This window comes from Macaca mulatta, chromosome 5 (genome assembly GCF_049350105.2).
Source record: "Macaca mulatta isolate MMU2019108-1 chromosome 5, T2T-MMU8v2.0, whole genome shotgun sequence".
NCBI lineage: Eukaryota > Metazoa > Chordata > Mammalia > Primates > Cercopithecidae > Macaca > Macaca mulatta.
Genome location: NC_133410.1, coordinates 9,242,964 through 9,265,020, shown reverse-complemented (window position 1 = coordinate 9,265,020; position 22,057 = coordinate 9,242,964). Strand labels below are relative to the sequence as shown.

Genomic DNA, 22,057 nt, shown 5'->3' with positions numbered 1-22,057 from the left:
TGCTGTACAAAGTGCACACAGTTGATGTATAGATACCTGGAGGATTAAAGGAATGGCTGCTGACTGAGCAGTGCTCCAAGTCAAGAACACTTATGTGACTGTCCTTTCCAGAACAGATGCCAACTGATGAAACTAAAATGCTCAGTTTCCTGAAGATGGACAGAAGTCATCCAAGGATGACTGTTGGCAGTGCAGGTCAGCGACGGAAGGAGCAGGCACTCCTGCCTTTTGGGTGTGCAGCATCCACAGGGCAGGTTTTTTAATTTTGTTCTGCATTTGCCCAGACAAGCCAGATGTGATCAGATGTCATCCCAGATGACAGGCCCCTGCTTGGTGATACAACATATTGAGCTACGTGATGTAGGATGTAAGGTAAGATTCCCAGTGTAAAGAGGGGAGACATTCAAGGCAGTTATTGGAAGCCCTAAGAAGCCAAGTTTAAGGAAGAAAACGTCAACCAAGGAGGCAGCCTATTCACACTTGGAGAACTCCCTTGAGCATCTGACAAATCCCTATGAGCTGCCCCTCACCCTTTTCAGAATCAATGAAGACTTTCATTCCATCATCCAGCCACCTGCCATTATCTGTTTCTTTAGAAGAATTACTGCAGGATACCGTCCACTGTGCCTAAGAACTAGCTCAGCCTTCCCGTACTGGGTGGCTATTAGCTCTTCACAAACTGCTAACTTGCAATGGACAGAGGTACTTTGGGTTTTCCCAGCTGGTGGAAGGGTACACACATCAGTAAGAATCCAGGATTGCTGCTGAGAATCCTAGAAAGCGGGGTACACAGCCCCAAGAAACAGGAAGCTCAAGAGGTCTGTAGTCCCGAGATTGAGAAAAGTCAGAACAAGCTGGTAGTTTTAGGAAAGATCTAAACTTGCCACACACTGCAGTCTCTCCAACAGCAAAGACCTTTTGGATTTTGCAATATTCATGAACCAAAGCAGCACACAGATGATCAAGCTCAACCCCAACTGTTCGAGCTCCTCTCCCGAAGCAGAGGGCACTAAGACATCTTCCACCTGGCTCTGTCTCCTCAAAGAGCCTACCTCTACCACGCATTGTTGCCTTCAAGGGTGTGTGCGTGTTGATGTTGAAAAGTTGGCTTTTTCCTTATTTCTCTGGGGACAGAAGACCACTTTGCCTTCAAGAAATCTGACTCGAGGACCAACTGGCCCATTCACCGGATGCCAGTCCTGATGGTTGGGTGCACGACTCAGACCTCAGGTCCCTGAGCTCTGCACCCCACCCAGGTGCTCCTTCTGTGCTGAGCCCTGTCCACTCTGCATTAAGTTAGAAGCAGATCTGCACTGACAAAGCCCTCCAAGGTGCTAATTCAAACTGAGCTTGAGTAGATCAGGGCACCCATAAAGTTACTCACATGCCCTAAGCCTCCTCTAATTGGCAAACTAATCAATCCTTTTTCTTCATGCAAAGTAACTTCAGGAAAGCCCTACATCCTGACCCTTTTTGACAGGAGCCACCTCTGCTGCCTTTATGTGGCTGGTGTCCTCATTCTGTAAGGCGGGTCACCTTTCACAACTGAGTGCACTGAGTGGAACCTTCTTGGTCAGTGTGGAGCAAAGGTTACAGAACTGTTGCTGGGGGTGCAAACGAACCACCTGCCTGAGCTCGGTGAAAATATGCTCTCCATGTCTGGTAAGGTTCAGACTACTGCACCCAGATGAGCTGACACAGCAGCTGAAGGCATCTATTCGTCTCCTTCCTGTACCCCCCAAAGCCAAGTCACAACTGTGGTCTCCCAAGCACTGCCAAAAGGTACCAGAGCTATGCCAGTAGACACTGGAGACCCTGAGCACCCACCAGAAGACAGGTTGCTACTAAACTCCAAGTCCTGGCAAGCCCCTGACCTTACTGTAGAATCCCAGGCCCCAAGAGCCCCCACAATTAGAGGAGAAAGCCTGCTCAGGGCTTCTAGGCTGTCTGCTCCCCAAGCCCTCACTTGCTAGACCCTCTGTCTCCCCAGCCTCTTCTTCTACAGTCCCATTGTATTATCAGTTCAACTGCAGCTGCCCTCAGCAGCATTGAAGAGCTGACTGTGCGAACCAGCAGCCCTACCAAGGGGAGCACGTTGTGACCTTGGAGGCAACAGCCACATAGAATCCACACCAGACCCTACTGGCCTGGGAAGGGCAGCAAACAGCTTGAAGACACACATGGCAGTGGATCTATTCCATGTCTCAGGTGAGACCCACCACCCCTAGAGAGCTGGGCTGAGGATAGGGCCTGTCACTGGCCCTGTGTAACAAAGGCCACATTCAATAAGTAAAGATGGTGACTGACACTTCCTGGTCTGCTATCACCTAGCTCAGGAGCAGATGGACCAGAGACAGCTGCTTTGAGTAGGCTCCTAAAAGCAATCCAAGTCTGAGTGTATGTTCTGCTTGGGGCCATTAGACATCGGGGGCATTCAGGAAGCAGCATGACCCAATGTGCAATAGCATTCATCCTACCAGGGGTCCCCCCAGGAGGCACAAGGCCAGACTGGCAGGCCCCAGACTGTGGTCCACCTTCCTGATATTCCACGCGGAGGCAGAAGGAAACCTTTGTTCTGAATTTGAAAGAGCAAATATGGCAGAGCCTGGCACGTAGAGATATTCATTGACTGGCAGATGAGAGGACATGAGAAGGAGCCCCACCTTTTGAGAAGTCCCCACCCTGGCCACGCTCTCCTGGAGTCATAGAATATCCTGGAGCCTTCCAGGAAGGATGTATCCTAATCGGATAGTTCAGATTATAGGATGTCTATGGCCAATGCCGGCAGGCTGCCCGTCTGCTTCTCACAGCCACTACAGCAGCCTACTCCTGGTCACAGCACAAAATGGAAATATTCATCCTGTGAGCAAGCTCTAGAACATTCTAGGACAGCAAATACAGAAAGCTCACCCCTCAGGAGGGCACTGAGGACCAAGTCTGAAGCCATCTGTCTATACACAGGGAGTGCTTGATTAGAGTCCCACCTGGATCATACACTGATATTCCACTAGAGGCCATGGGAGCCAGCCACAGACATCTTGAGGGCAGGAATCTCTAACCCATTCCCAGCACCAGTACTGCATGGCCAGGTACGAAGCAGGCAATCTTCGTAAGCGTTCCCTGCAGGAGAAACATTATGCAACTCGTCCCTTCTCGATGGACTGTGTCCTGCAGAGTTCCAGCTTGGCTGACCAGGTCCCACCACCAAGGCAGCTCCTCGCAGGTCTCTTGTCCCTAGTGAAAGCCCAAGTCCTGCAGAAGTTATGCTACCTCCCCCGATGGTGGGCATAAGCCATCTCAAGCATCATCGGCTCAAGGAAGCCAGTTCAGGGCCAGCCCTTGTGTCATAGCCGGAGACTCGGGTCACAGCAGTAGCAACAAGGCATACTAGCATCTCACTTAGCATCTTCACAAACTGGGTATGAACCAGAGTCCCACAGGAGGACACGGAGGCACAGATCCAACCCCTGAGCACCTGAGTCCACTCATGTGCAGTGAGGACATGGACCTTGAGCTTCAAAAGTTTCATGTCAAGACTCAGGAATCCTCCCCACCATTTGAGTGAGGAGGGCCAAAATGCTGTAAAGTCACATGTCCTAGGACCTGGACTGAGGGAACATTTCCAAGGGAGAAAGTGAGCTTCTATGGAGTGACTCCTTTCCAAGATATTCTGTCCCAGCATTGCAGAACTCCAAGGCACCCTTTCAAGGTGTTGGGTCACCAAACCGAGTTCCTCCTTCAGGGGAGATACTGCTGCACCACGGCACTATGACAGTGTCTGGAGACATTTGTCATGAATGGGAAATGCTTCTAGCGTCTAGGAAGATTAGCCCATAGGTGCTCAACATCTTACAGTACCGCAGGACAGTCCTCCAACCCCAGTGAAAAAATCATCCAGCCCAAAATGTCAATGCTAATGAGGTTGAAGAGTCCTGACCTAGCTGGCAGCTTTCACACCAAAAGGCCGAAGGATCAGCTTTTGGAAGCTACATAGGAGCAGAGGCAGTGCCTGCAGAATTTGATTATCTGTGCTGGTGAACCACCCAGCAATGAAGAACTGCCCCCCTGGTTGCAGGGGTGGGGCCACCTCTGCTTCAGTTTTCCTGAGGGCCCCACTCCTCACAATGCACTGCCACCCTTCAAGGGCCTGCAGATAGACATCGGATGAGGGAGTGAGTTTGTTTCCCTGTTTGAGATACTGACATAGTGGCCAGTTAGGATATCTTGAAAGCTACACATCCACTATTTTACTCAAGTTGTGAGAGGGAATCCTTGTTCCCTCGGGAGTAATGAGTTAGCATAAGTCCCCTGGGTTTACCAGGGTGGATGTGATTTGCAACTGACTATTCAGCTTATAAAAATTGAGAAAATTCCAGGGACCACCCAGTCTTCCCTAAGCAACACCGCCTCACTGGGGGCTTTTCTTTCCACATTGTATGACTGGTGTCCTTTTACCTATGACGTCTAAGATTTGACAGTTCTTTAGCTGAAGTCATAAGTACTTTCCCTTGAAAAGCAAGTAGTCTGGGAAGGTCTATAAATTTGAATGACAACAGAGGGCACATGGGATGGGACTGTTTTGAGGATATGTCTGGATAAAAAAGGGGATCGCTAAGCCTCCCCCCATCAGCTTTGTCCACTTTGCCAGATTCAGAACAGCATGGGGACTAGGGGGAGCTTTCTATAGCCATGGTCTGCTCTTTTTATGACCCTGAGACACAGATGAGAATACATTCAGATGACAGTGGTGGACGACAATCCACAACTCTCACTTGACAAAGGCGATTTACAATGTTTCCAACCATTGAGCTAGTAAAACTGAGGTCTCCATCCCCTGCTTTGGGAAAGCTCCATAATGACGTGAAGACCTTCACACCAATACACGTTCATTCATCATCCACTGAGGAATGTCTCGTTTAGACAGAGTTGAAGACCAGAGTCAGGCACAGCCTTATGTAGCAGTACGCAATTTTGCTCAGTGAATCTGTCTGCGGCCTTTTCACTCACAGGCTCTAACCTTTCTCCTCCCACTGGTTTGACAGTGAAGTCACTCCAGCTTTAAAGAGACTTGCAGAGGATCTACTCTGGGAAGAGGATTCTTATGACCTAAGATGGATATGGCAAGTTCAGGAGGCACCAGGCCCAATGGGAGTCCAGCCATCATTGCAGACCCTCCCCCTCCTTTGATTGCTGCTGGGATCCTGCCATGCCTGGCCAATGGTTAAGGACAAGTGAGTGGATCATTCCTGCCTTTCCATCTAGCCATATCCTGGGCCAGGACCCCAGTCCTAAAAATATGAACTGGCTTTCTAAAGATGTCTGATGCTCCAAGGGCACATGTTTTAAAGTTAAATTATCCTGGAAAGTTCTCCCAGAGTACAACTTCTAATTCTGCCCCAGTGAGTAGAATAGAAGCCGTGAAGGCTTTGAGCACAGAAAGCCTTACTTTGACAGCTGGTTCAAGTTGACTAATTGATAACAGACCTCATGTCTGTTCTTTACTCGACCAGTAAAAAAGTTCAGCTGCCTTTGACCAGGGAATATTTTTGAGACAGGATGTTGCTCTGTCAACCAGACTAGAGTCCAGTGTCAGTGGCACAATCTCGGCTCACTGCAACCTCTGCCTCCTGGGTTCAAGCGATCCTCCTGCCTCAGCCTTCTGAATACATCACCATGCCTGGCTAGTTTGTTTTTTGGCAAAACCTCATCTCTACGATATTGCTCAGGCTGGTCTCAGACTTCTGGTCTCAGACTTCTGGGCTCAAGTGACCCCCACCCACCTCAGCCTCCCAAAGCACTGGGATTACAGGTGTGAGCCACTGTGCCCCAGTAGGGTCTTGTAATTTTTTTAAATCAAGTCCCATATCAGATAGCAATAGACTACTATTTAACTTCCTAGCCTTCCTGCAGGACACGATAATGGTTACATGAGTAACCACTATCATTTCTGGTGTTTAGCATGGAGCTACAGACCTGGAGAACATTCTTTCAATGCTCAAGGAGGGCCAGCATCCATTTGCTTTTTAAATAAGATGGAAAGGCCATCAGTACATATTAATAGGAAGGCTAGCAGTGCATAGTCTTGTCCTCAGGTTAACCCTCCTCATCTCTGCCCCATACAATCCACAGGAATCTGGATTGGCATTCCATGGGAGATCTTGCAGAGCTATAGTTGGCATGAGACACACTTGGCGATTAGGAAGTAGCAAGTGCTCTGGGGGTAAACACTTCTATGCAAGAGTGAGGGAGAAGCCTGCAGAGACCCCAGGGCCTACCATATTAGTGACACTTTCAGGCGTCTGATTACCACACTAACTTCTGTCGTACCTGCACCCCCCATCTCAGCTCATAGCTTTAACCTCCTTGGGAGCTATTAAACAAGTTAGCAAAGGAGGAAAAGTTCGAGTCGGGGTTTATAGATGGATTTGGCACATTTAGAGTACATACATACCACTCCAACACTATGCAGAGGGCACCATAAGAAACTGACCAAGTCTCCCACTGAGGATTTAAATTCACCTGGTTATCTCTTATAAGGAGTCTAAGGTAAAGATACTGGATCATTAGCATTAAACAGATGGGCTGGCTGGCTAGGCCCTAGAAGATTAGAAGATGAGTCAACGAGATCTGAAGAAGAGGCATAAACAGGAACCCATGGTAATGGGCAGGAAATCTACATAGGCCAAGTCACAGGTCAGAGCCTGGCATGGAGCTCCCACAGGATGCATTTAGTCAGGTGCACAGGATGACTTATAGCCAGGTGTATTCAGTCACCCAAGTGCTCCCAGAATAGGCCCATTGACAGTAACCACCCAACTCCATGGTTGTGACCTGTTGGTAACAGACTTCAGTTAAGCCCTCTCCATAAAGCCACCATCCCTTAGACAAATCCACCACCCAATCGTATATTCAAGGCACAACATGCTGCTCAGTTGGTAGTAGTCTGCCAGCTTCCGTCAGTCCCTCCCAGGGGCAGCCCACAGCCATGAACTAGCCAAACCAGCAGTCCTACCCATCTGGCCTGGAACCACCTTAATGAGATGCTGTCTCTGGAGCTCCCCACAGGCTCAGTCAAGCTTTACATCCTAGTCTGACCTCTGCCCAATCCTGCTTCCTTCCCCTTTTCACAAGTTTTAAGTCTGTTACATGTTTTAGACAAGCTCTTCGAGTCTTGACTCAGCACCTCCTTCCAAGAGCTCAACTGCACCATCACCGTGAAGTATTCACAGCCGACCCAACCCGGGGCTCGAGGAAAAGTCCGGCTTGTGATGGCCTCTTCCATAGCCTACCCTCAAGTTCACTGGCAGTTCGCTAGCAAGAAACCCAGTCTGGAACTAGCATATTCGAGTCGCAGTACTTTGGGCAGGTGTCCTATACTATTTCTCTGGTAGCAAGAGTATAAAGTCTAGATCCAAGGGAGAAGTTTCTCCCTCACAACTCAATCACACGAGGGAGACGTTTATGTTCCATTCCTGCAAGATCAGTTCTGGCAGGCTGAGACACTGCAGTTCTAGACACTTGCACCAGGGGACAAAAGCAATGCCACCAGATTATTCTGAGCTCCTTTGCCCGGAGATCAGGGGTTGCTGATATATGGAGGAAAGCTTATGGGATGCGAATGATAGGGCACTTTTTGGAGCTCCCACACCCAGTGTTACAAGTGGCTAGGCCTCACAGTGGCCATTACCTGACAAGACCAGGGTCTCAGACCACTTAGAAACAAAAGACTTTGATCACCTAAAGCAGCAATCTAAACCAGTCAAGTGTTGGCCAACTATGAAAGATTCTAAGTTGGCAGGAGGAGATAGTGAATAGCCAACTACATCTTAGAATGACAGCCCTTACAGATCCGATGAGACCGTAGCTGCCCATCACTTGCAGATCAGGCAACACGTCACACCCCACCTTCACTGGACTTGCTGTCTAGCTGTGAGCATGCTTACCCTCCAGCTGTTAGCTCATGTTCCTCTTGGGGTGGCTCCAAGCCAACATTGAGCTGAGCCCTTTGCACCTAATGTGGGATTCAAACTGAGCTCCAAAACTTGCTCCAAACCTCCCTGCTGGGCTGGCAAACTGTCAGGTTCAATTGTGATGCGACAGCTTCCCTTTGCTTAGTCCTCGATCTTTTTTATTCCTAAATCAAGGCAGCATATACTTCCAGACAATTCAACCACACAACCACCATGAGCCATGAGCGGCAGTGGATGTAAACGTGGTCCAAAGCCAGGGAAAAGTCAGATTTGGCACTGCCTCCTCCCCTACCAACCCGGAAGAACTTTGGCTCTTGGTGAGAAGCAGCTACTAGCGCAAAGATGGGGACCACACTGACAAGGCAGCCTCACACCTTCTGATGCTGTACACAGGTCTCCTGCATGCCTGTTCCCTCCATGAGAATCAGTAGGGTCCCTTTTTCAAAGTTTGGACGTAAGTGTGAGGCAGAATCAACACCAAGAAAAAGACTGTCCCAGGGAGCTGTGAGGATGTGCTGTCACATTCCTGCGGTTCAGACTCTTCACTGAGACTCATCTGTGTGAAGTATGAGTCAGCGAGGAAGATCAATCAGCCTAGACCAACACAATTTGTACAACCTGAGGTGACCTGGCCTATTCTGCCCAAGCAGTTCAGTTATGAACCACCTGAAGTGGAACCACCAACTCAAAGACAGGATCCTTCACCTGCTCAGGAGAGAAAGGATGAGGGAGCATCTGCAGCTCAAAGGCCTGAGCTGGAAGCCGATGGCCAGGAACTGGTTCAGATGAAGACTGGGTATGAGCATGGAGATGGTCCTGATGTGAAGGGGATGTGCCTGCCAAACCCAGAGCCTGGGAAACTGCCAGAAAGTGAAAAGCAATCAGCGTTAAAAGACACGCTGAAATGAAATGATGCAGGCTGTTACTATGTTGCGAATTTGTTCAAGGTTCTCTCAAAGCTTCACAACCTTCTGCAAAAAGCACTGTCTCCAGAGAAGTTGCCCTGCAGAATTTGCTAATGGGTGGCATAATTTTTGTTATGTATAGATATTGTCATTTTGCCACAGCATTAACCATTGTGATGGTTAATACTGAAGTGTCAACTTGAAGGATGCAAACTATTGTTCCTGAGTATGTCTGAGGGTGTTGCCAAAGGAGATTAAAATTTGAGTCAGTGGGCTGCAAGAACCAGACCCAACACTCAATCTGTTGGGCACAATCTAATCAGCTGCCAGCAAATATAAAGCAGGCAGAAAAAGGAAACGGTGAGACTGGCCTAGCCTCCCAGCCTACATCTTTGTCCCATGCTGGACGTGCTTCCTAACCTCAAACATCAGACTCCAAAAGTTCAGTTGAGACTAGGACTGGCTTCTTTGCTCAAGCTTGCAGACAGCGTATTTGGGGATCTTGTGATTGTGTAAGTTAATAAACTCCCCTTTAATGTGTATCCATCCTATTCCTGTTCCTCTAGGAAACCCTGACTAGTACAGCCACCATCATGCAAGTGGTCACTAACACTTTGTATTTTCAGTTAAGGGGGAGAAAACTAGTATGTTTAGATAAAATGGCCAGTAGCCGGAGGCATTTCCAGACATTCTGCAGAGACTATCTGGATCCTTTGTCATTGCATTTCCCTGACTTGGTCAACTGCTCACTGGTCCTCACCTGAGGATGTATTCATGGCGCCCTCAGGCAGTCAGTGAGATATCAGCCTACAGCTGTTTGCCAAATCTTGGCAAGGATTCCCAACTCCTTGCCCCCTCAGGCTTCTAAGGAGGTCTCACCCATGGAATCTTGATTGGATTTCCAAGGCCAACCTCCCATGCTTGGATCTGATGTAAAGATAGTCTTTCCAAGCAAAACCAGTTGCCTGGCAAATTGAACTCAAGTCTTCAGAAATTTAGACCAACAGTAGGGGAACTCTGGATAGAAAGACCCAGATCCCTCACAAGAGCCTGGGAAGTGAAACTTAAGTGTGGGCCACTGCGCAGCATGCTTAGCCTTTTATATCTGAGAGGTGTCAGTAAACTCTTTAGACTTGGTTCAGATCACTACTGGAAGCCAGTGGTGTGCACATAGTCATTAGTCTTGAAGTCGGAATTTTGTGATCTAGCCCTATAGACACTAAAAGATTCAGAACCAAGTTCAAGTGTGGCAACCGCCTTATGGATCGCCACTGAAACTCAAATATCACTTGGAGTCACCCCCCTTTACTGCATGTTTACTTCTGCCTTTGCCAAGTGAGATTTTACAACTGTGGCTCCTATGTTTAACTTGAATAAAAATGTAGAAGAAACCTGTGCCAGAGGTCATTTAACATTGAGATGTGCATAAAACAAGACCAAGGAAATACATTTCTCTACTCAGCAGAGCCCCCAACCCAGGAAGCACAGACACCTGAGTGTGGAGCTCTGGCTCACGTGAGCCAAAGTGCCGGGCTCTCCTGCTCAGTGATATCACTCCCAGGTTGGAGTCACAGCCTGCATCTCAGAATACAGGCCCTTCTAAAGGACAGTAAGAGACTCCCCCCAGTGCCATCCTCAAAATCTATCCTCGAATCCAGAGAGCCAGTGGCTTCCTTTCCATCCTAGACCCTGGCTAAGGGGAGTCCTTTGGCACCACCTGGTGGGCCACTAGGCAGCACAGACAACGAAATCTGCTTGGGAGCTTCACAGTTCGATAATCCCCACCCCAGAGAGGTCCTGTGCCCATGACAAGATGCGAATCTTTACAAGTCAACCCTTCTCCTGGGAAAGGGGGTACAGACAACCTGTTAGAAGTGAGCCACGCTTGAATTTAGAGTAAGGGATGGGCAGGGCCACACAGTCAGCATAGGCAGTAGGCTGGGGCTCAGATGGGGCAGTGACAGACCTGGGCCACTGAGGGCAGAGCCTCCAGGACAGCTCACCAGGGGCTCAGCCTGGGAAGACCCTCCCTTTACCATCAGGTCAGCAGGAGAGGGTTATCGCCTCCCTGGGTAGTTCTAGGTTCACTATGCACAGAATTGCCCGTTTTCCGATGTAATATCTCTTAGTAAATGGTGGTTCAAGGAATAAGAGTTATGTATGGTTATGCTAGCTAGTGTGGGAAGGAATAACAAAAAGGTCAGTTGTGAAAGACAGGCATTGAAGTATACTGAAGAACCCTACCAGGGTCACTTCCTGGGACAGCTCCCCCACCCCCAGTCCATGGTCCAGCATTCCCATCAGATCCCTTTATCCTGGTGTCCCAGAGCCCATCTCCAGGCAACCAGGACTTCTGTCCACATTTCCTGGGAAGCCGGGTGGCTCATTCGCCTCCAAGTACAATCAGACTCCTGAACCATTTCAAGAGAAGCACAAGTGCTAACTACCAGTAACTGGACACTGAGCAAGTATGAACTTGTTCCATCTCTCCAAGTTTGTGTCACCTGGTCTCTGCCATCGATATTCATATCCAGCAACATCTACTGCTGGGTCTTCCTAGAGCCTCAAGCTAAAAATTTCCAAACTTGAGTAGGCAATGTGGTATGTAGACCACGTTAAAAAGGCTTGCTTTTAAGAAGCTCACTGCATAATGTCTGTTTCTAAGAGAACCTTTAGAATTCATCATGAAAGTGTTTTCTGTAACTCATTCCCTTCCTTAGAGGTTACAAATTAAAGTGGATATGTGGAGGCACAGAAGTATCCATGCTTTCCCCTCCAAAGTGTATTAGCAAGTAGAGGTGGGCCAATTTGAAAGCCTATACCACTTTTCAGAATTGACAGCTCAATGTCCAAAAAAATGACTTCATCTTTACGGCACGAAGATACAGTCAAACAGATGAACAGAATAAGCAAGTTCAGGGTACGGTTGTCAAACCCACTGCCACTGGGCTTAGATGAGCAATTTCGGAGTCTGATAAAGTCATGCTTAAGAGTTCATGCTTCAGAAGTTTTCTTCAGTCACAGTTCACGCTACTGGAAGTTCAGAAAAGCAGGACTGACATATCAGATGAGATACTGATGAAGAAAACACCCTGGTTTGTTTCCAAGTTGCTTTCATAGCCCTGCCCAGCCAAACATCCCTAACAAGCAGAACCACAGAGCCCAGCCCCCAGCACATATGGCCCTTGACTGCACAATTCTGGAGATCAGGCTGGAGATCAGCAGGGGTGCTGGAGGGAAGTTACTATTTTGTGGGCCCCAACTGCCCCTCTCCCTCTGTGAGGGAGAAAGGCTGAATCCTCTTCACCATTCCCTGCCAACAGTCTCTTCCCTGGGACATAGCACAAGGACTGGCAGAGCCTCTTCCCTGCAATCCAAGAGTCTTGAGTTCTACAGGAGCAGATTCCCATTCAGAAGCAATCTGCCAGCCTTCAGCCTCTCAAGGAAGAGCGCTAGATGCCAACTCTTTGGAGGAGATACTCTTGTCTATAATAGGATTACCATGCCCAGGAGTGATAAGGGCATCCCATGGTCAGTCCTAGGGTCAAGGGGTAAGTCAGCAGGCCATTAGGAACCTTCCTTCTTCCACATGGCCAATCCTTGTGGGCCCAACTGCGTGCCTTCAGATAAGCACACGGAGCTTCTTACCCAGGGTGACCCCCCGGAGTTGGGGACCTGCTTCTAGGAGGCTCCCATGTTTAGAACATCCTGCCTCTAGTAGCAGCTGCCTGTCAGGCTGCAGGTGACTACCCAAGATACTCCTGGGACCCCCGCGCAGTGTCAGTCTAGGGAAGTTAGGGTGTCAAGAGATTTTAGAGACATGCCTTTTCTGTAAGATGAGCCTGTAACACCACTGGTCACTACCACCACTTAGGAGCACTCAAAAGCCTTCTGAGGAGCGGGATGAAAACACTCCCCACACCCCCAGGATCGACAAGGCCGGGAAAGATCCAAGAATCGCAAGGACAAGCATTAGAACTACTCCAGGCTTAGGAACAGCTGCCTAAGGAAACTGTACCTTGCCCAGAAATGCCAAGTCTAGCAAAGCCAGGTACCACCTGTTCGGTGCAGAACAGAAAAAGGGTCGTAAGTAATGAGACACTGAGTAGATTCAGCCTGTTTGCCCGTGGATAATCATCCGCTTCAAAACCTGAAGTCACCAAGTAAAGACATCTTTGAGAATTCAATGTCCAAGTTGGGGACCGATTTCTCAAGTCTGATCCTTGAGGCACCAGATCTGAGGACTGACGGATCCCCTTTCAGGTATTCTTTGTTACCAATTATTGAGTTTTCCCTGAAGTCAGAACAGCCCTGAACAATGTGGGTCGAGGCTTGTGAAGCAGATACACTTCTAATTTCAATCACGTAACTGCCACGTGGACTGTAGATGTGATAGGGGGATTTTATTCAGGGGCCTCAGGAGTAAGTCTTCCAGCTAGAACCACCTCCAGAAGCAGTTCCTCAAAAACCTAAGAATTACCATATGATCCAGCAGTTCCACTTTTACCCAAGATAAGTGCAAAAGGATTGAAGCAAACACCTTCATGCCCAATGTTCACTGCAACACTATTCATGACAGCCAGAACATGGAAACCAACCCAATGTCGATACCAAGAAAGACTTAGTGGTTGCAGTTTCTTGGTGGGGGTCAGTGATAGGTGCACAACATTATAAATGCGATTAATGTCACCAATTGTAAACTTCAACATGGTTGAAACAAATGTTTTGTTCACCCAGTCATCCCCGTATCCTAATACCTGCCCTCCATGCCTCTGCACCCGCAGGCCATGTCAAAGGAAGCCATGAATCTGGTACAGATGAAGGAGCAGAGTTTGCAGCGGGATCAACAGTCCAAGCTCAAACTTGTCTATGAGAACTTACAGAAGCAGGAGTCGTCCGTGCAGAAGCACCATCAGACTCTCGGCGTCCATTAGGATGGTTCTCACCGTGTTTGGGAAGATTCTATGCCTTTGTGACAGACCGCGACATAGTGACAGCCACGGTGGTTGGGCCGACCCTGCTGGCTGGCGGGGTCTACTCTGCCAAGAATGGAACAGCCGCCGGGGCCCGCTTCATCGCGACTCGGCTATGGAAGCCGTCCCTGGTGAACGAGAAGTCCCGCATCACGGTGCTGGAGGCCCAGCAGCACCCCCTTCCAGGTCCGCCGGCAGCTCCTCAGTCGGCCCCAGGACGTGCTGGAAGGTGTTGTGCTGAGTCCCAGCCCGGAAGCGCGGGTGCGCGGCATTGTCATAGCAACAATGAACACGAAGAAGGATCGCAACCTGCACGAGAACGTCTTGACGTACGGGCCACCAGGCACAGGGAAGAAGCTGTTTGCAAAGAATCTCGCCCTGAACTCGGGCATGGACTACGCCATCATGACAGGCGAGGACGTGGCCCTCATGGGGCGGGAAGGCGTGACTGCCATGCACGAGCTGTTTGACTGGGCCAATACCAGCCGGCGCGGCCTCCTGCTCTTCGTGGATGAAGCGGACGCCGTCCTTTGGAAGCAAGGACGTCCACTGAGAAGATGAGCAATTACCACCTCAGAGCCGCAGAGAACGACTTCCTAAACTACACAAAACAGAGCAGCAACAAATTCATGCTGGTCCTGGCCAGCCACCACCCCAAGCATTTTTACGGGGACATCCGCAACCGTATCGATAGGGTGGGTTCATTTCGACCTGCCGGGGCAGCAGGAGCGAGCGCGCCTGGTGAGAATGTATTTTGATAAGTATGTTCTTAAGCTGGCCACAGAGGGAAAGCAGCGTCTGAAGCTGGCCCAAGTTTGACTACGGGAGGAAGTGCCCAGAGATCGCTCGGCTGACGGAGGGCATGTCGGGCCAGGAGATCGCTAAGCTGGCTCTGTCCTGGCAGGCCAGGGCGAATGCCTCCGAGGACGGGGTCGCCTCCGAGGCCATGATGGATGCCTGAGTGCGGGATGCCATCCAGGAGCACCAACAGAAGATATTCCTGCTGAAGGGGGAGGGGCCTGGGCGCGGGTTCGAGCGCCCCCTTCTCCTAAGTCCAAGGCGATACCCACACCTCATGGACCTGGCAGCGGACCCCCTCCTTCCCCTGCCTTGCTGGCCCCTGCACATTTAGGATATGCTCCTGGGTGGGGCATGGGCTGTTCCCAGGGCCTCTGTACACCAGGATGTCTTGTGCTGGGGGTTGGTCCTTCTGCCCCCCCCCCCCCCGCCACAGGACAACCCCCTCTTGTGGACACTGGCTAGGGAGGGGCAGGCCTCCATCCTGCTACCCAGGAGACTCTTGGGAGATGCATTTTCCATCTGGCTCAGAGGAGGAGGAGGAGGAGGAGGAGGAGGAGGAGGGCTTTGCAACCCAGCCCCTGCCCAGGCCCCTGGGAGGGGGGGTGCCGGCTGAGCGCCTGGGGCAGCAGGAGTGGGGCGGGCAGGGTCTTTGTTCTCACTCCCACAGCAGAGCCAGATGTGGGGGCGCCTGCTGGGACTAGACCAAGGTGGGGCGGCCTGAACACTGCTTCCAACCGTGGCCAGGAAGCAGGGAACCTGGCCAGTGTGTCTGAGGCCACACTCTCAGCTGGCTGGTCCAAGCCTGTGGCTGGAGCTGGTGTCTGTTTAGCTAATAAAGTCCCACAGTTGCCTCAAAAAAAAAGTTTTGTTCAGGTCCATTTGAGTTTAATATTTTGGAAAAAGCAGCTCACCTACTTGGTGATGACGTGGCTGAAAAGGAAACCCACCTGGATGTGAACGGCAGATTTTCCAGACAGGGGTTACTGTCTGATAATCGAAGAGCTTAGAATTCACCCGTCTTGACAAAGCTGAAGCAACCCAGAAGTAAACCATTGAGAGCCAACGATGGATGAACAGGGCAAGCTACTGGCCAGCAAGTACAGAGCTAGATAAGAGGACTGTGTCACAGCCAGCAGGGAGAAGTACCTGCAGGAACAGCTTTGACTATCTGATAACTGAGTATAGGCTCAATGTAGTCTAAAAATGAGCTCAGACTCCAGGGACCGTAATGACTTGGGCTATATTTCCAGGAGCCCCACACACCTAGTCAACTGAGAATGGAAGAATCTCATGCCTCTGGCAGGGGAAGCTATTTTGAAATATACCTAGGACTTTTGACCATTCCTGCCTCACTTAAGTATTTGAGGTAATGCTTAACCAGGAGTTTTCCAAGATTAGGAAGCTCAAATCCAAGTAGCATGAGCAAGACATCTATACCTAGAACACAAGTGCAAAGAAATCTAAGAGCAAAACCTGAGTGGTATGGCAGGACATAGCCCAGGTCAGAGGAGCTGTGGAGCCTACACTCCCCCCCCACGGGCTGCTGTGTACTTTGAGGCTACACAACCACAGACAAGAAGAGCTCAGATGCCAGGAGGGTCAAGACAACCAGAAGGCTTTCTGGAGACGTCAGCATGATAGTTCCAAGAGCCACCACCCTCCCTACACCTTAGGCCTAGCATGCACTTGACCCATTCCATTATGCTCAGGCATCTTTCTTCCCTGCTACCTCCCAAGATAGTGGCAACAGCACCCGTGAAGAGCACCCCAACATCTGAAAGCTTAGGGAAGAACCGCCTCAAAATCCTGGCATGCCAGCCCCCAAAGCACATGCCCCTTGTGTTCAGGGCGAGGTGTGATGTGGTCTGTTGGGAATTCGTCTGGCAGGACTCCAGTACATTCCAGAGCACCCAACTGCTGAGAGTAAGGACAACCCCAAGACAGGAAGCAGGCACACAGGATGATGAGACAGCCCTGGTTGGGTCCACCAGGCCAGGGACTGACAGACAAGCATCCTCTCCAACCCTACGAGGGCTGCATAGGGACTCTTGCCCTGGATGCCTCAAGTCAGGCTCCACTGAGATTGGCAAGGGAAGAAAGGGTTGAAAACCTCACTTCCTTTCAGTCATTGCAGTGGGCTCTCAAGCGGACAGCAAACAAGGCCAAAGTTAATCTTATCTGATGACAGGGTATTCAACTACTGAGACTAAGTAACCCCCAATCGATGCAAAGACTACGCTCCAAAAAGGTGCCTTCCTCTATTCTCTTTGGCAACATCCTGGGACAACCCTCGGGTAAAAGAGCCCCATCATATCCAGCTCAAGGACATCTGTGGACAGCCTCAGGCCTCCAGGGGCCCTACAGTGAGGAAAGCCCATGAATAACCACCACCCTCACCTATATACTGATTCTGTTGCCAGTAGAGACTTAGGTATCTCCACGGACATGACTTGAACACCAGTCTGATGTAAGAGGTCAGGCGAGAGACATGGAGTTAGAGCCAAGCCCAGTGAAGACTAGTTGGAGCTGGTATGAATGAATTATCTTCAGAAATCTATGTGGGATTATGAAGTCAATGCAAAGCCACTATGTGATAAAACCATTTTGAAGTACTATAGATACCCCTATTGGAAGAAATGAAATTCCTGTCCTAAGATCAGTTCAGCCAGAAGGCAGTGACAGCTGATGAGTTTATAACCACATCAGGATCAAGGTCATTACAAGTCTGGAGCTTGGGTATCAGAAGTGAGTCATTTGCCCCCTCTTCTGAGGGCCAGATCTATGAGCCACCCGTCCTTCCCTCATCACTTCCATCTTTTCCTGGCATCTTGAGATGGAGTGCACACTGAGAAAAGGATCAGCAGGGGTATGGAATCCAGGAACATCCCAGACACAGGTGGTCACCCAGGAGCTAATAGCCTCATCCCACTCAAGGTAGAAGAGTCCTTAGCTCTTGAAGGCCCTCTATTGAGCACTCTGTCCACCATGAAAGATGACCAGAGGAACATGGCCTCTCCCATGTGTCCCTGGTCAAATTGTCACCCTGGTATACTTGGAATCCTGGGATCTAACAGTATGTTATTCAGCTGTACTTCATAGGATACTGAACCCTAACCCTCACCACCTCCAGAAGTAGTTGTGGGATGTTTTTAGATCCTAAACAGACAAAAACAAGTGTCTGCATCAGCACTACACTCTACTTCCCTGCCTTGAGCTCCCAAGTCAGGCAGCAACTACATTTAACAAGGTACAACTTTGACATTCATCAGGTGAGAAAAACCAGAAAGCTGGAAACGAGGTCATTCACATGGCATCCTTGCACAGTAGGGGATGGGGTGCAAGTTCCAGGAAAAACCTGCTTTGACAGGATTCCTGCTGTGCATCCTGTTTGAGCCCCTCTTCCCTCAACACCCAGGGACCACCAACCTTGAGAATGCTTCCTAGTCTGCACAGCCTAGGAAGCTGGCTGGAGATAAAGGCAACTCTCCCGGAAGCCTGAAAATTCTGATGCAAGTTAAGGACCACAAGACCAGACCAGGAAGCAGCGTTGGAAGTGACAGACTTCAAGGCTGCTGGAGGTTGGAAACTCGACAGGGTCCAAGTCTCCTCAGTTCTCAATATGCTCAGGACATGATGGAGACTGTCGTGTTCCCTGTGATGACAGGCTTGGGCTCCTGCCAGGTTCCTTTCCTGAGCTAGGCCAGGTGGCCTCCTGGTGTTTCTACCTAGCCTGTCTGCCTTAGGAAAAGTCTCAGCTGAATCTGCCTAGAAAGGGGTCTGTCTCCTAGCATCACGAGCCGACTTCATATCCTTCGTGGGAAGAGGACATCCAAGCCCTGGACTACGAGCTGTCAAGTTTTGGGGACCCAGGCATCTGCATGCCCAAAGCAAGATTTCTGGATTAGGACATCCCCCTGGTTCAGCAGCAGGACACCTTATGCTGCAGCCGCCCCACACCCCACCTCAGGGCTTGGCTCCAGGACATCGCACTTTAAAGGCAGGCAGGCAGGCAGGCAAAAGTAGGAAAAATCCCACGTCAATTGGGATGCCCCCAGCACTCCCCGCCCCAGACAGCTGGTCAGCACCACCCATAAAGATACCCTGCTTGGTTATCAAGCCACAACATCAGTCATGGGCTGTCACTCCAAGACACCAGGCAGTACACCAAAAGATAACTGAGCTTATCAGTTATCCGTTTCCAGGCAGGTCCAGGAAGGCCTCGAGGTCTACAGCCCCCCCCCATGCTGCAGTCAGCCATCAGGATTCCACAGGAAATGAGAATCCCACTCTTAGCTTGAGAACTCCAGCCTATATTTCACAAGGGGGCAGAGCAAGGCTACCAGGCCCTAAAGCACCCCATAGGACACATCCTCCCCACAAGGGGCTGAGCGAGTGCTGGACTTGTCCAGGGTGAGATTCTCAAGTATGTGCTGCCGGTGGGATCAGGGTCACATAGGATATCTTAGATTAAGTCTTGTCCCCATGTTCAGCCAGGTCACAAGTCTTGGTTCTATATAACATGTTCACTAGCATCTCATTCCATGGGGAAACATGCCCAATTACACCCTAGAACTGAGCAGACCTGGCACCCATTTTCCAAGTTTAACTCCCAAAAGGAGTCCTTTTCAAGGCATACAGATCCTGCCCCCCACTGCAGCCCTTTCCCCTAGCAGCTGCCCTGCCTAGAGGGCCCCCTGACTTGTGTCCACCTGCCTCAGGTCCTCATTGCCTCAGTCATAGTAGACCCAGAAGTCCAGATTTTCAGTGTTTATGTCCCTCAGCAATTCCAGAACATGTTCCCATGTGAGGCCTGGTAAGGGCACAGCTTGGCATCAGTTCAGTCTTGGAGTCACCAATCGACATGAGGGCGGGCTCAGCATAGAGCCTACCCAAACACTAAGACTCCAGAGGGCATGGATGGAGGTGGGTGGATGGAGGCATTCCTTAAGTGAAATACTGAAGGCAGCAGCTCAACCCTCTGCCCACCTTGCTCAGGTGCCCCAGCTCTCCCAGGACAGGACTCCAGTTGATCTCGTCCCATCACGGTCCAGGATTCTCACCTTGTCAGAGATGTTTGGTGGTCCTGCTCCCTCCTGTGCTGAGTTGACTGCTCCCCACTGGCTCTGACTGGCTGTGTCCTCGGGGCTGCCCTAGTCCTGTCTGGGGCTCTCCCTTCCATACCAAGGTCTTCATCAAGGAAGATGACACTTGAGAGCAATATGAGCCCAGCTAAAAGCCTTCCTTAAAGTGTTTACTTAAAGTGTTTACTGGAAGAGCTGGGCAGGGGAGGTTCCGTGAGGTCAGGCCATGTGACTAAGACTGCACCCTTCCCCTCTTGGAGGCATTCCTTCTGGTTTTCTTGAACTTACCTCGAACTACACATTCATTTTACATCTCATTGAGGCTGAGCATTCCACTCTAAGCCTTTCAAAAGCTGGTAGGATCCAGATGCCTGCAGTTGACTTGTGTTTCTGGATCTCTTGCTTTCCCTTCTTTGGACCTGCAAACATCAGGTCACATTTGGAACAAGGATACTGGCAGACGAGCAAACCATGTATCCTGAGTAAGGAGGAAAGCTGGGGCAGGTCCCTACACTTCCAAGGCAACCTGTGTCCATCCTCACACCCCTCCCAGGCCATCTCCTTGCAGCACAGCCTTTTTAACCGACATTCCCGAGATAGTCTTGCAAAGGACTGGCAAAGAATTGGAGCTTAAACCAAAGCAACAGAGCTCTGCCTCAGTCTCACCAGCACAACCACTTTCCCCTTAAGTCACAGACCTGACCACTAAGTCCCCAAGGCTGCCCACATCCAAATCCCCCACACAGGGTCCCAAACTGTGTTCCCATCTTCTGTATAACCTGCTGCAGAGCGAGTGCAGTGCCCCTGAATGTGAGGATTCTTAGCCCATCTAAGGGGGCTGTGAAGGATGAAGATTCATCCCAGTGGGGCATAGCTTTCAGAGGCAATCGATCTAATTGGATCTTCACACTGCCATCATGCAGGAAGAACTAAATCCGATCCAACTCACAGCAAACAAGAGGTGAACATGTTAAACCCCAGCAGGATCTACTCATAGTCCAAACTGAAAGGTAGAGAGCATTTCACGTGGCTTGCCTTCCATGTTGCCCTCTAGTGAGGGTTCTGGTGAGAGCTCACTCATGTTTACCACGTGTTGCATGGGGGAGGGTTTACTGGGTGGGAGCTCAGGTTTTCCCTCAGAACAGCAGCAGGCAGCTTTTCCATAAAGATCTTCATACTGGATAGCCATCTCTGAAGGGATGGGACCATTCCAGGTCCTGCAGTCCTAGCCTTTGGAGTTTGTCCCCCATGGCAGCCCCATAAGAATCTCTCTCAGTAGCGGCAACTCCAATTATGGGATAAGAAACTACTGGAGTCTCAGGCACTGTAAGGGTCTTTCCTGGTCTGGCTCACGGCACGGGAGGTGAGGGTCAGACTTGGTCTGGCTCACGGCACGGGAGGTGAGGGTCAGACTTGGTCTGGCTCATTGAGCCCCCAACCAAGAACTCCATTCTCGAGGCTCAAATGTCTCTGTATGGATTACATGGAGAAAGGCCCAGCAAAGCCCTGCTCTTTGAATTCCACAGCCACTGCCCCACAAAAGGCTATTGATTCTTGTAACCAGCTGATCAGCAGCCCAGCATCCCTGTGTGATGGAGGCTTAGTGACAGGCAGGGTCTAAGTATACCCAGACACAGAAGGGAATCAAATAGCGGCTGCTCAGAATGACAAGTAGGGTCCTGAGACAACCAAAAGTTAGCTCCCCCTCACTGCTTGACAGGACAGAACACCCAGAAGTCCCAGACTCCAGCAAGGCCAAGGCTCAAGGATGAGGTTTACAGATTCAATCTGCTCAGAGCACAGCATCCAGAAGAGTTAGCCAGCCTTATGTCGGAGCAGGTTTTCTGGGTAAATGCCATCCTCGGGTCAGAGTCCATGTCACTAGGATCAGCCTCCTGAGCACGCTCCTGGAGGTCACCCTGCAGCCACACTTCACTCCTGCACCCATCTGTGTGCTCTCCAAGAGGTCACCCTGCAGCCACGCTGTGCTCCTGTGCCTACACTCGTGCCCTCTTATCAAGTCTGAACTGCCCCTTCCCAAGCACAACCCCTGCCTAAGGGCAGCGTGGCTCCTCTCTGCACCACTAGCTCTGGGTGTGCCCTGGCTTCCCTGCCTCCTCCCATTAAGCCTCTTTAGAGCCCGAGCCCAGAAAAGCAGAAAATTCTGATGTCTGCCGAGACAGGGTTTGGACCAGTCTGCTTTAACATCTAAGGAACCCCTTTTTTAAGTCCAGCTGCAGCCTTGGACCTGAGAGGCCTCCAGCCAGAGCAATGTTTGGTACTCCAGCTGTTGGGGAGACTCCATCATGGCTGTAACAGGCGACACC

General features: G+C 50.3%; 1 long non-coding RNA gene and 1 pseudogene across 2 annotated transcripts in view; one reads left to right on the top strand and one right to left on the bottom strand.

The window, feature by feature from the left end:
• The window catches only part of LOC144341123 (uncharacterized), a 272,284-nt gene that overhangs the window by 238,133 nt on the left and 12,094 nt on the right, over positions 1–22,057 (bottom strand). The gene's annotated exons all lie outside the window — the stretch shown is intronic.
• LOC144341122 (ATPase family AAA domain-containing protein 3C pseudogene) lies at positions 13,663–18,603 on the top strand (annotated as a pseudogene). The gene has a single exon (XR_013417767.1). The product of XR_013417767.1 is annotated as an ATPase family AAA domain-containing protein 3C pseudogene (transcript).